General features: G+C 36.7%; 1 non-coding gene across 1 annotated transcript; it reads left to right on the top strand.

Annotated features, from left to right (window-relative positions):
* Positions 1-9497: 9497 nt before the first annotated feature.
* Positions 9498-9604, top strand: LOC121205556 (small nucleolar RNA R71). The gene has a single exon (XR_005900632.1). It is a non-coding gene; the product is annotated as a small nucleolar RNA R71 (small nucleolar RNA).
* Positions 9605-10115: the final 511 nt, after the last annotated feature.

Genomic DNA, 10115 nt, shown 5'->3' on the forward strand with positions numbered 1-10115 from the left:
TATCAACCTAATTAAACCAAACCAAATATCATTATATATCCGAATATACTTCCATACATTTAACAAACTCACAAAACAAAATTTAACTTCATTTACCAACATCACTCATTTGGCTGAATATACAAGATCAAATTTAATATCACATATGTGCTTACCTATATGGCCGAATATGCAAGATCAAATTTAATATCACATATGTGCTTACCTATATGGCCGAATATGCAAGATCAAATTTAACATCACATATGTACTTACTTATATGGCCGAATATACAAATTCAAATATAATATCACATTTGTGAATACCTTCATGGCCAAATATTCAAGATCCAATACAACATCACATATGTTCATACATATGTGGCCGAATATACAAGGTCATTTAGCTCAATTTTAAATGCTCAATTCCCACATCAACTTGAAATCTTATAGGCATAAGCTTGAAAATAAATCACCGGTATAAAACCTGCTGGGCATAAGCCTGAATCACACCCGGCACAAGGCCTACTAGACTCAAGGTTTGATTTTTTTTATTCACCAGCAATAAGCCTGCTAGGCATAAAGCCCGATCAAATTCACCAACACAAGGCTTGCTAGGCTCAAAGCTCGAATATCACTATTATAAAGCTGCCTCATACACAGTTCATATAACAAAAACTCCAGATATTCCATATAGATTATACATACTTTCAAATGATATAACTCAATCGAGTTAAACTCAAATACAATATTTCTATGCTTAAACACATTCGGCTAGCTCTTTTATGAATCTATAGATTCCAAAACAACAATTAAACCAAGTTAAATTCAATATAAATGATGTTTAATTGCTTAAAGACTTGCCTCAGATTTGACGAACGTTATAAATCGGTTATTCGACTATTTTTACTTTTCCCCGATCCAAGTCCAATTTCTTTTGTTTTTGATCTACATAATTTCAAATAAACCTCATTTAGACACAATTTCATTCAATTTAATCCAACAACACATAAATGGGCAAATTACCATTTTACCCATGATATTTCAGACTTTTACAAATTAGTCCTAATTGCATAAAACACAAAATACACAAAATCTCCATTCAACATGCTTAGACCGAATGTTCATCTAACACATATAAATACACACATTTCATTTATTTTGTATTTCAGTCCCTCAATTTATTATTTTTGCAATTTGATCCTAATAACTCAAAATCATCAAAAACTCCAATACAAAACATATTAATCTAAAACATATCTTTCATATTTCATCATCAAACAACAAAAATCACAAGCTCCCATCAATGAAATAACTCAAAATATTCATCAAAATAAAAAATTCAAGTATGGGTCAGATAGTATTCGAAGCAATGATCTCAAAAACGTAAAAATTATCAAAAATCGAAACCAAACTAGACTTGAATCAAGCTTGAGAAATGGCCGAATATACCAAGCTTTAGTTTCTTTTCTTTCTTTTTACTTTCGGTCAAAAGTATGAACAAAATGCATGGCTTTATTTTTTTATGTTATAATATATCATATATATCATTTATTACTTTACATATTTAACCTTAAAATTTTAATTATAAAACCATATAAAACATGTCTACAACCGTCCACTCATATAGCCAATGGCCTAATTACAACATAAGTACTTCCATTTAAAAAGACAACAACAATTCAGCCCTTATACATTAAACTATCAAGTTTTCATTTTACACAATTAAGTCCTTTCATTAAATTAAGCACATAAACAATCAAATTTTCATACGAAACTTTCACACATGCAAATTCACATATAATAAACACGAAAAATAATATTTACATATTTTTTTGACTAGTTCGTAGTCCCAAAATCACCATTTTGATTAGGGTCTAAATCGGGTTATTATACTGTATCTTACTAAAGAATTGATTAGTACTTGGGCCAAATTTGACCCCCTTTATTAACATAAAAATTTAAAATTTAAACAAACCAAATGAAAATAAAAGAAATTTTAAATCTTAACTAGAAAATTTCTTCTCAATAAATTACATTAAATTAATTCCTAGGAAAGTTTGGAGGGGTCACAGCGGTCCCGCTTAAGTTCCAATCTCCTTAGACAAAATTAATTAAATGTACTAAATTAATAAAATAAATCCTAATTATTTATTTATTTATAAAACAAGTTTGTGAAAAATCAAGGGTCTGTTAAATTGAACGAGGATTCAACTCGCTCAACTTCACAATCCCAATAATGTTTGAGACGTTGACCATTAACTTTAAACGTACCTCCGTGATTGTCGTATAATTCAATAGCTCCATAAGGATTGTAACACCCCAAACCCGGCCCAGACATTATGGCCAGATCTGACGTGTCACATGGACTTACGACTTAGTATGTATTCGTTGGTTTAAGTGATTGGGGTGGTCTTGGTAAAAACAGCGGTTGAATGAAAAGCCGGTTTATCAATCTTTAGGCTATCCATTTGTTGTGCTTGTTGAGTCTTGGAAACGTTTATTAATTTTGAAAACCCGCGCAGCCTAACACTAGCAGTTTCGACATAGTATAAATATAATAAAAAATAAAACCATAACGGAAAAAGAAATTTAAATAGCGGCCTTATTACAACTTAAAACCCAAAATTAAATCAGAATATAAAAATAATAAAAATAAACTAACTTAGAAAAACCAACTTTGCAGATGATGTGGCCACTCTGAATCCCTCACGGCTCCAAGCTCACTATGGTTGGGGATTTCCTGCAGAGATGAAAATAAAGGGTGAGTTCGGAAAACTCAATGTGTAACATAACCCAACCATAGCCCAAAACAGATCAAACCTCAAAGTCAGACTTATCTGGGCCTTGGCCCAGTACAGATATTAGAATGAAACCCATAGGCCCACAGCAGATACAAAACAAATATATCATGAATGCAGAAATCCCAACCCAGAGCCATCCATAACACCCCCGTACCATCCTTACACCATGTGGGGAGACTACTCGACCCACCCAACCGCTACACACCACAGAAATTGCAGCGAGGCTGTCGGATATTGTGACGAAGTCACTAGATACAGATATTGTGGCTAGGCCACCAGAACAAATATATATATATGGCGAAGCCACCAGATTGCAGCGAGGCTGCCAGATATTGTGACGAAGTCACTAGAACAGATATATGTGGCGAGGCCACCAGATTGCAGCGAGGCTGCCAGAACGCTTCCTCCATCAATATAAACCCATGTCCCATGCAACAGAAATAATATGTCATGGCATACGTATACAGAAACAGAACATCATGCTTTTCAGAAAAAATAACCCTAGGGGTAAAATCGTAATTTTGCATGCATAATGGTATTTCAGTAATTATTACCTATTGGTAAGGTTTCATGCTCATTCTAATGTTTACCAAGTAATCAGAAGTACTTACCTCGTCTTTTTACCAAAGTGGGCTATTGGCCCATTGGCCCGTTTTCGGCCCATTAAGCTCAAAAATACCATTGTGCACGAAAATGCAGACTCTGCACTCTAATCATCCAAATGCACCATATTCATTAACAACTGTCTCACGAGCGCTCGCACGCTCGCGAGTTCACAAAATACCAACGTTTCAGTATTTCGGCTTTTACCGATTCAGTCTAAGGGAGGATGTCGTTTACACACCTGGTTAATGACGATTGATTACGATATCTCCCCCGCGATAATCCTACAATCGATCACTAACACATTAGACTTATGAATTAACGATAACTAACATAAATCCACGTCAACTAACCAAATCATCACACAAGCTAGTCATTTACGCACGAGGGGCAAAATAGTCATTTAACACCCTAGGGACAAAATGGCAATTTTACCCCACAAGGGTATCTCGGTAATTCTACCGTACAGGGGTATTTCGGTATTTATTCCCTACAAGGGTATTTTGATAATCCTATCCTACAGGGGTATTTCGGTAATTCTACCCTACAGGGGTATTTCAATAATTCTACCCTATAGGGGTATTTCGGTAATTCTACCTTACAGGGGTATTTTGGTAATTCTACAACTTATCCACTTAGGCCTACGAACCCATTGGGACCACATGGCCCATTTCAGCCTATTGCGGCCCGAAATAGCCGTCCTACTGCTAGAGTAATGAGAAATACACACCTGTTAGGAGATTGCAGTTAATCCGCGCTCCAAACACTCGTAGCTGACGCCCAACCCAATTGAACATGTCACAAAGCGAAAGGGATCCGCCAAGAAGGGTATGCCTACTCTCGTCATGGTTTGCTCAATTTAAAGCCAGCTCTCCATCTACTCTTATGTTAGCTTCCCGATGTGGGATCCCTCCATCACCCGAGTTTAAAACCAATACCAACTCTTGCCGTCCCAACATAGCAAAATAATCAACCTTTGCGTGCCAAGGGATTCGAACCAAAGTCCTCTCACATGCCAACTCACGCCACCACCACTAGGCCATCAACTCATTTGTGTCATAAATCCAACACATTAAACTTTAAAGCGCACCTACTTGCTTCCAGATTTATTGAAAAGAAAAACCAAAATATATTGCAAGAGGCAAGACTTGAACTTTGGACCCCTTGCTTCCTCTATGGCGTCACTTCCTTGTCCCCTAAGTGGCGCCACCTTGCCACTACACCACACTCCTTTTTGTGTCATCTTTTACCCCTTTACTCTTAAAAGCCCAAACGCCAATTGCATCACCTGTTCATAAAATTAAAATTTCGAAGACTACCACGGATTTAACTTAAGTTTGGGCCTTCCATAGGCCCACTAACCTACTAAAATATATATTAACCAACCAGAACACACACAAATTTTAAAAATCACAGAAACACAGAAAACCCAAAAATTAGGGCGTTACAAGGATAAACTCGATAAATGGTATAAGGTCCTTTCCATCGGGATTTCAGCTTCTCAGAAAATAACTTTAGCCTTGAATTGATCAATAAAACCTTCTAACCTTCTTTAAACTCGTGAGGTCATATATGACTATCATACCATTTTTTTTATCTTTCTTTACACATTTTGGCATTCCCATAAGAAAACAACCTCAACTCATCCAACTCATCCAATTGTAACATCCTTCTCTCGCCGGCTTGCTTAAGATCAAAGTTCAATTTCTTCAAAGCCAAGTGATCTCTATTCTCCAACTCTAATGGCAAATGACATTCCTTCCCAAAAACCAACTGATAAGGAGTCATTCTTAATGGTGTCTTAAATGCTGTTTGATAGGCCCATAATGCATTATCGAGCCTTCAAGACCAATCTTTTCTGCTAGGGCATACTACCTTTTCAAGGATACCTTTGATCTCATAGTTCACTCTTTCAACTTACCTATTAGACTGAGGGTGATAAGCAGTAGCAATCTTGTGTTTCATATCATATTTTTCAGGCAACCACTTAAGCCATTTGTTCACAAAGTGAGAACCTTCATCACTAATAATAGGCATTGGTGTCCCAAATCGTGTAAACACATGCTTATGTAGGAATTGCATGACTAACTTAGTATCATTTGTAGGGTATGCTTCAGCTTCAACCCACTTGGACACATAATCAATAGCAACTAAGATGTATTTGTTCTCATATGAAAAAGGAAACAGTCCTAAGAAGTCAATGCCCCAAACGTCGAATAATTCAATCTCCAAAATGTTTGTTAAGGGCATCTCATTCCTCCGTGATATGTTTCCGCTCCTTTGGCATCTATCACAGTTCTTCACATAAGCATAAGCATCTTTAAATAGTGTAGGCCAAAAGAAACTTTCTTGAAAAATCTTTGCTACGGTATGTGCACCACCAAAGTGTCGGAGATGAATGGAAATGATGTAAGATCTCAGCACTCTCACTTTCAGCTACACACTTTCGGATTATATTATCTGCACACTGTTTAAACAAGAATGGGTCCTCCCAGAAATGATATCGATTATTATGAAGAAATTTCTTCCTTTGTTGGTATGTCAATTCTTGAGGAATTATTCCACATGCAAGATAATTAGCAAAATCAGAAAACCAAGGTGTTTCATGAATTTGAATCACCTCAAATAAGTGCTCATTTGGGAAATTCTCGTTGATAGGCACATGTGATCGAGTTACCTCATCTTGCTCCAACCTCGACAGATGATCAATTACTTGATTTTCAACACCTTTTCTATCTTGGATCTCAAGGTCAAATTCTTGGAGTAAAAGTATCCAATGAATTAGCCTCGGTTTCGCATCTTTCTTCGTGAGCAAGTATTTAATGGCTGCATGGTTAGTAAATACTGTAACTTTAGTACCTATAATGTGTCAAAAGAAAAAACTATAGAAAATAGTTCCTTTTCAGTTACCGTATAATTGAGTTGGGCTCCCGTCAAGGTTCTACTTGCATAGTAAATGGGGTGGAACACTTTATTCCTTCCTTGACCCATCACAGCTCCAACAGCGTAATCACTTGCATCGCACATCAACTCAAAAGGTGTGCTCCAATTGGGTTAATGATTATTGGGGCTGAGATTAACCGTTTTTTCAGCTCTTCAAAAGCTTCTAAACATGCTTTGTTAAAATCGAATATTGTATCTTTCTCTAACAACAAACATAGTGGTTTAGAAATTTTCGAAAAATCTTTGAAAAACCTTCGGTAAAAATCGGTATGGCCTAAGAAACTTCTGACTCCTTTCACATTCATTGGGGTCGGTAGTCTTTCAATTATGTCCACCTTTTCTTTGTCGACTTCAATTCCTTTCTTTGAAATTTTATGCCCTAAGACAATCCCTTCCTTAGCCATGAAATGGCATTTCTCCCAACTAAGGACTAGATTCGTCTCTTTTCATCTCTTCAGTACCTTAGCTAAATTATTCAAACAAATATCATAAGTGTTACCAAAAACAGAAAAATCACCCATGAAAACCTCAAAAAAATTTTCAACCATATCAGTGAATATTGCCATCATGCATCGTTGGAATGTTGCAAGTGCATTGTATAAACCAAAAGGCATTCGACCAAAAGCAAACATACTGTACGGACAAGTAAAGGTTGTTTTATGTTGGTCTTCCAGAGCGACAACTATTTGGTTATATCCTGAATAACCATATAAAAAATAATAGAATTCATTACCTGTCAGTCAATCTAACATCTGATTCATAAAAGGTAATGGAAAATGGTCCTTTCGAGTGGATTTATTCAACTTTCTATAGTCAACACAAATTCTCCAACCAGTAATAGTTCTTATTGGGATCAGTTCGTTACGGTCATTCTCAACAATTGTAATTCCTCCTTTCTTCGGCACACAATACCGGACTTACCCACGAACTATCTGAAATAGGATAGATGATTCCTGCATCTAGCCATTTGATCACTTCCTTTCTCACAACTTCCTTCATAATAGGATTAAGCCTCATTTGCCCATCAATTTGAGCTTTTTCACCTTCCTCTAGAATAATTTTGTGCGTGCAAAGTGAAGGGCTTATACCTCGAATATCAGCTATAGTCCAACCAATTTCTTTCTTAAATTTCTTTAAAACAGAAATTAATTACTTCTCTTGATCTTTTGTCAGTTCCGTTGAAATAATCACAGGCAAAGTAAAACAATTACCTAAATAAACGTATTTCAAATGGGAAGGAAGTACCTTTTTTTCGAGTGTAAGTGGATCTTTGATTGACAATTTGGGTTACACAAATTCACTGACTTCCAACTCCAACGGTTCAAAACTTGTAGATTGAATAAAATTCCTTGGGTTGGCTTCCATCACAGCCATGTTTTCTTCACCTTCTTCATCCTCCAAAGGATCAAACCCTAAGGCTTTCTCCAATGGATCTTCTTCAAGATGGCTTTCCATAGAAATCAAGGTTTCTATTTCTTTCATAACTGAGCACTCTTTTGCTGGATCGGGAAATTTCATCGCTTTAAGAATGTTAAAAGTTATCTGATCATCTTGAACTCACAAGGTGAGTTCGCCTTTCTGCACATTAATTAACGTTCTTCCCGTGGCTAGGAAAGGTCTCCCAAGGATAATTGGCACTTCCTTATCGGTTTCAAGATCTAGAATAATGAAATCAGCAGGAAAAATAAATTTATTGACTCTTACCAAAACATCCTCGATCTTTCCTTTGAGGTATGCTAAAGATCTATTCGCTGGCTGGAGTGTCACAGTTGTAGGTCTTACTTCTCCTATCCCAAGCATCTTGAAAGTAGACTTAGGCATCAAGTTGATACTTGCTCTTAAGTCACACAAAGCTTTACCACAATAAGATTCACCAATGTTACAGGGTATTATAAAGCTTCCTGGATCCTTCAATTTCGGAGGCAACTTGTTCTACAAGAATGCACTGCACTCTTTTGTCAGAGCGACAGTCTCATACTCACTCAGTCATTTCTTCTTAGATAGTACATCCTTCATAAACTTCACATAATTTGGCATTTGTTCTAAAGCCTCTACCAATGGAATATTGATGTGTAACTGCTTCAGAACATCCAAAAACTTCTTGAATTGCACCTTATGTTTCTGCTTGTGTTGCTGCAATCTTTGTGGATATGGAGGTGATGAAACTTTTGGTTGAACTGGGTAACTCTTCTGAGTAGGTAAATCTGCATCCAAAGAAGATGTTAAAGTATCTGAATTCACTAAGTTAGGATTTACCTTGTCAGTCTTTTCAGATTCTGACTCTTTTGGTGTAGGGACTTCAACAGCCAGTTGACTTTCCCCCTTTTCAATTGGCTCATCCTCAACATCAATCAATCAGGGTTCCAGAATTTTACCATTTCGCAATGCCACTGCCTTGATATGTTCTTTACCCAAATTTATTAGATTCACAGTATCGCTTGGCAAGGTTCCTTGTGGTCTATTACGAAGCTCCGTAGCTAACTAACCCATTTGGTTTTCTAAATTTTTCAGTGTTGCTACTTGACTTTGGATCAAAGCATCATTCTTTGCCATGTATGCTTTCAACAAGTTCTCCAAACTATTTGATGATTCAACTTGAGGTGGTTATGGAACTTGCTGATTAAACCCTTGAGATTGGTTGGGTCTATGTTGTATAAAGTTGTTGTTTGGTCCATTTTCTTGGTTACTCTAATAAAAGTTGGGGTGATTACGCCATGAAGGATTATAGAAGTTGGACTGGGGTCCTTGTCCACTCCTATTTTGATGTTGGTTCCCCACATAGTATACTGACTCGGGATTCAATGGGAAATTCTTGAAAGAATGACCTTCCCTACAGTACACACAGGAAACTACTTCAAACGGACTTGGTGGTTGAGCTGCAAAATTATTAGCACCATTAGTGGTAAACTGCTTTAACAGAAAAGAAATAGACGATACCTGAGCTAATAACGAAGTGAGAGCATCGACTTTATAAACTCCGGCTATACATCTTCCTTAAGCTATTCGATTTGTTGGCCATTGATAGTTATTGCTTGCAATCCTCTTGATGATCTCATAAGCTTCATTATAAGACTTAGAAAAAATTACACTATTCACAGAAGCATCTACCATCAATCTTGTATGTGCATTAAGACCATTATAGAATATCGCCAACTGGATACAATGAGGAATCCCATGATGAGGACACTTACGAAGTAACTCCTTGAAACGCTCCCAAGCCTCATACAAAGACTAGTCATCCAATTGTTGGAAAGTTGTGATCTCGTTCCTCAACTTAGAATTTTTGCTAGGCGGGAAATACTTAAATAAAAATCTCTCTGCTAATTCTTGCCATGTAGATATAGAACTTGGTGGCAATGAATTGAGCCATGCTCGTGCTCGATCTCGAAATGAGTATAGAAACAACTTCAACCTTAGTGCATCTTCAATCACACCGGCTATCTTGAATGAGTCACTCACCTCCATAAACAATCGAAGGTGGAGATGTGGATCTTCCGTGGGCATACCACTAAATTGGCCCACCATTTGTAGAATTTGAAACATCACTGGTTTCAATTCAAATTGGACTGCCTCAATATTTGGCCTTCTAATTCTTGGATTTAACTCATTGAAAAACGGCATAGCATATTGTCTGATGCATAGATCCCTATCATCGACAATGAGGATAGGATTTCGTACATGTTCAGCTTCATTACCTTGGTCATGATTTTGATTTCCAAGGTCCATGTCGTTCTGTCTCTGAGGAATTCGTTCACGTCTTCTTTGTCTAAAAGTTCGCTCAATTTTA

The sequence above is a fragment of the Gossypium hirsutum genome, chromosome A08, assembly GCF_007990345.1.
Source record: "Gossypium hirsutum isolate 1008001.06 chromosome A08, Gossypium_hirsutum_v2.1, whole genome shotgun sequence".
Classification (NCBI taxonomy): Eukaryota; Viridiplantae; Streptophyta; class Magnoliopsida; order Malvales; family Malvaceae; genus Gossypium; species Gossypium hirsutum.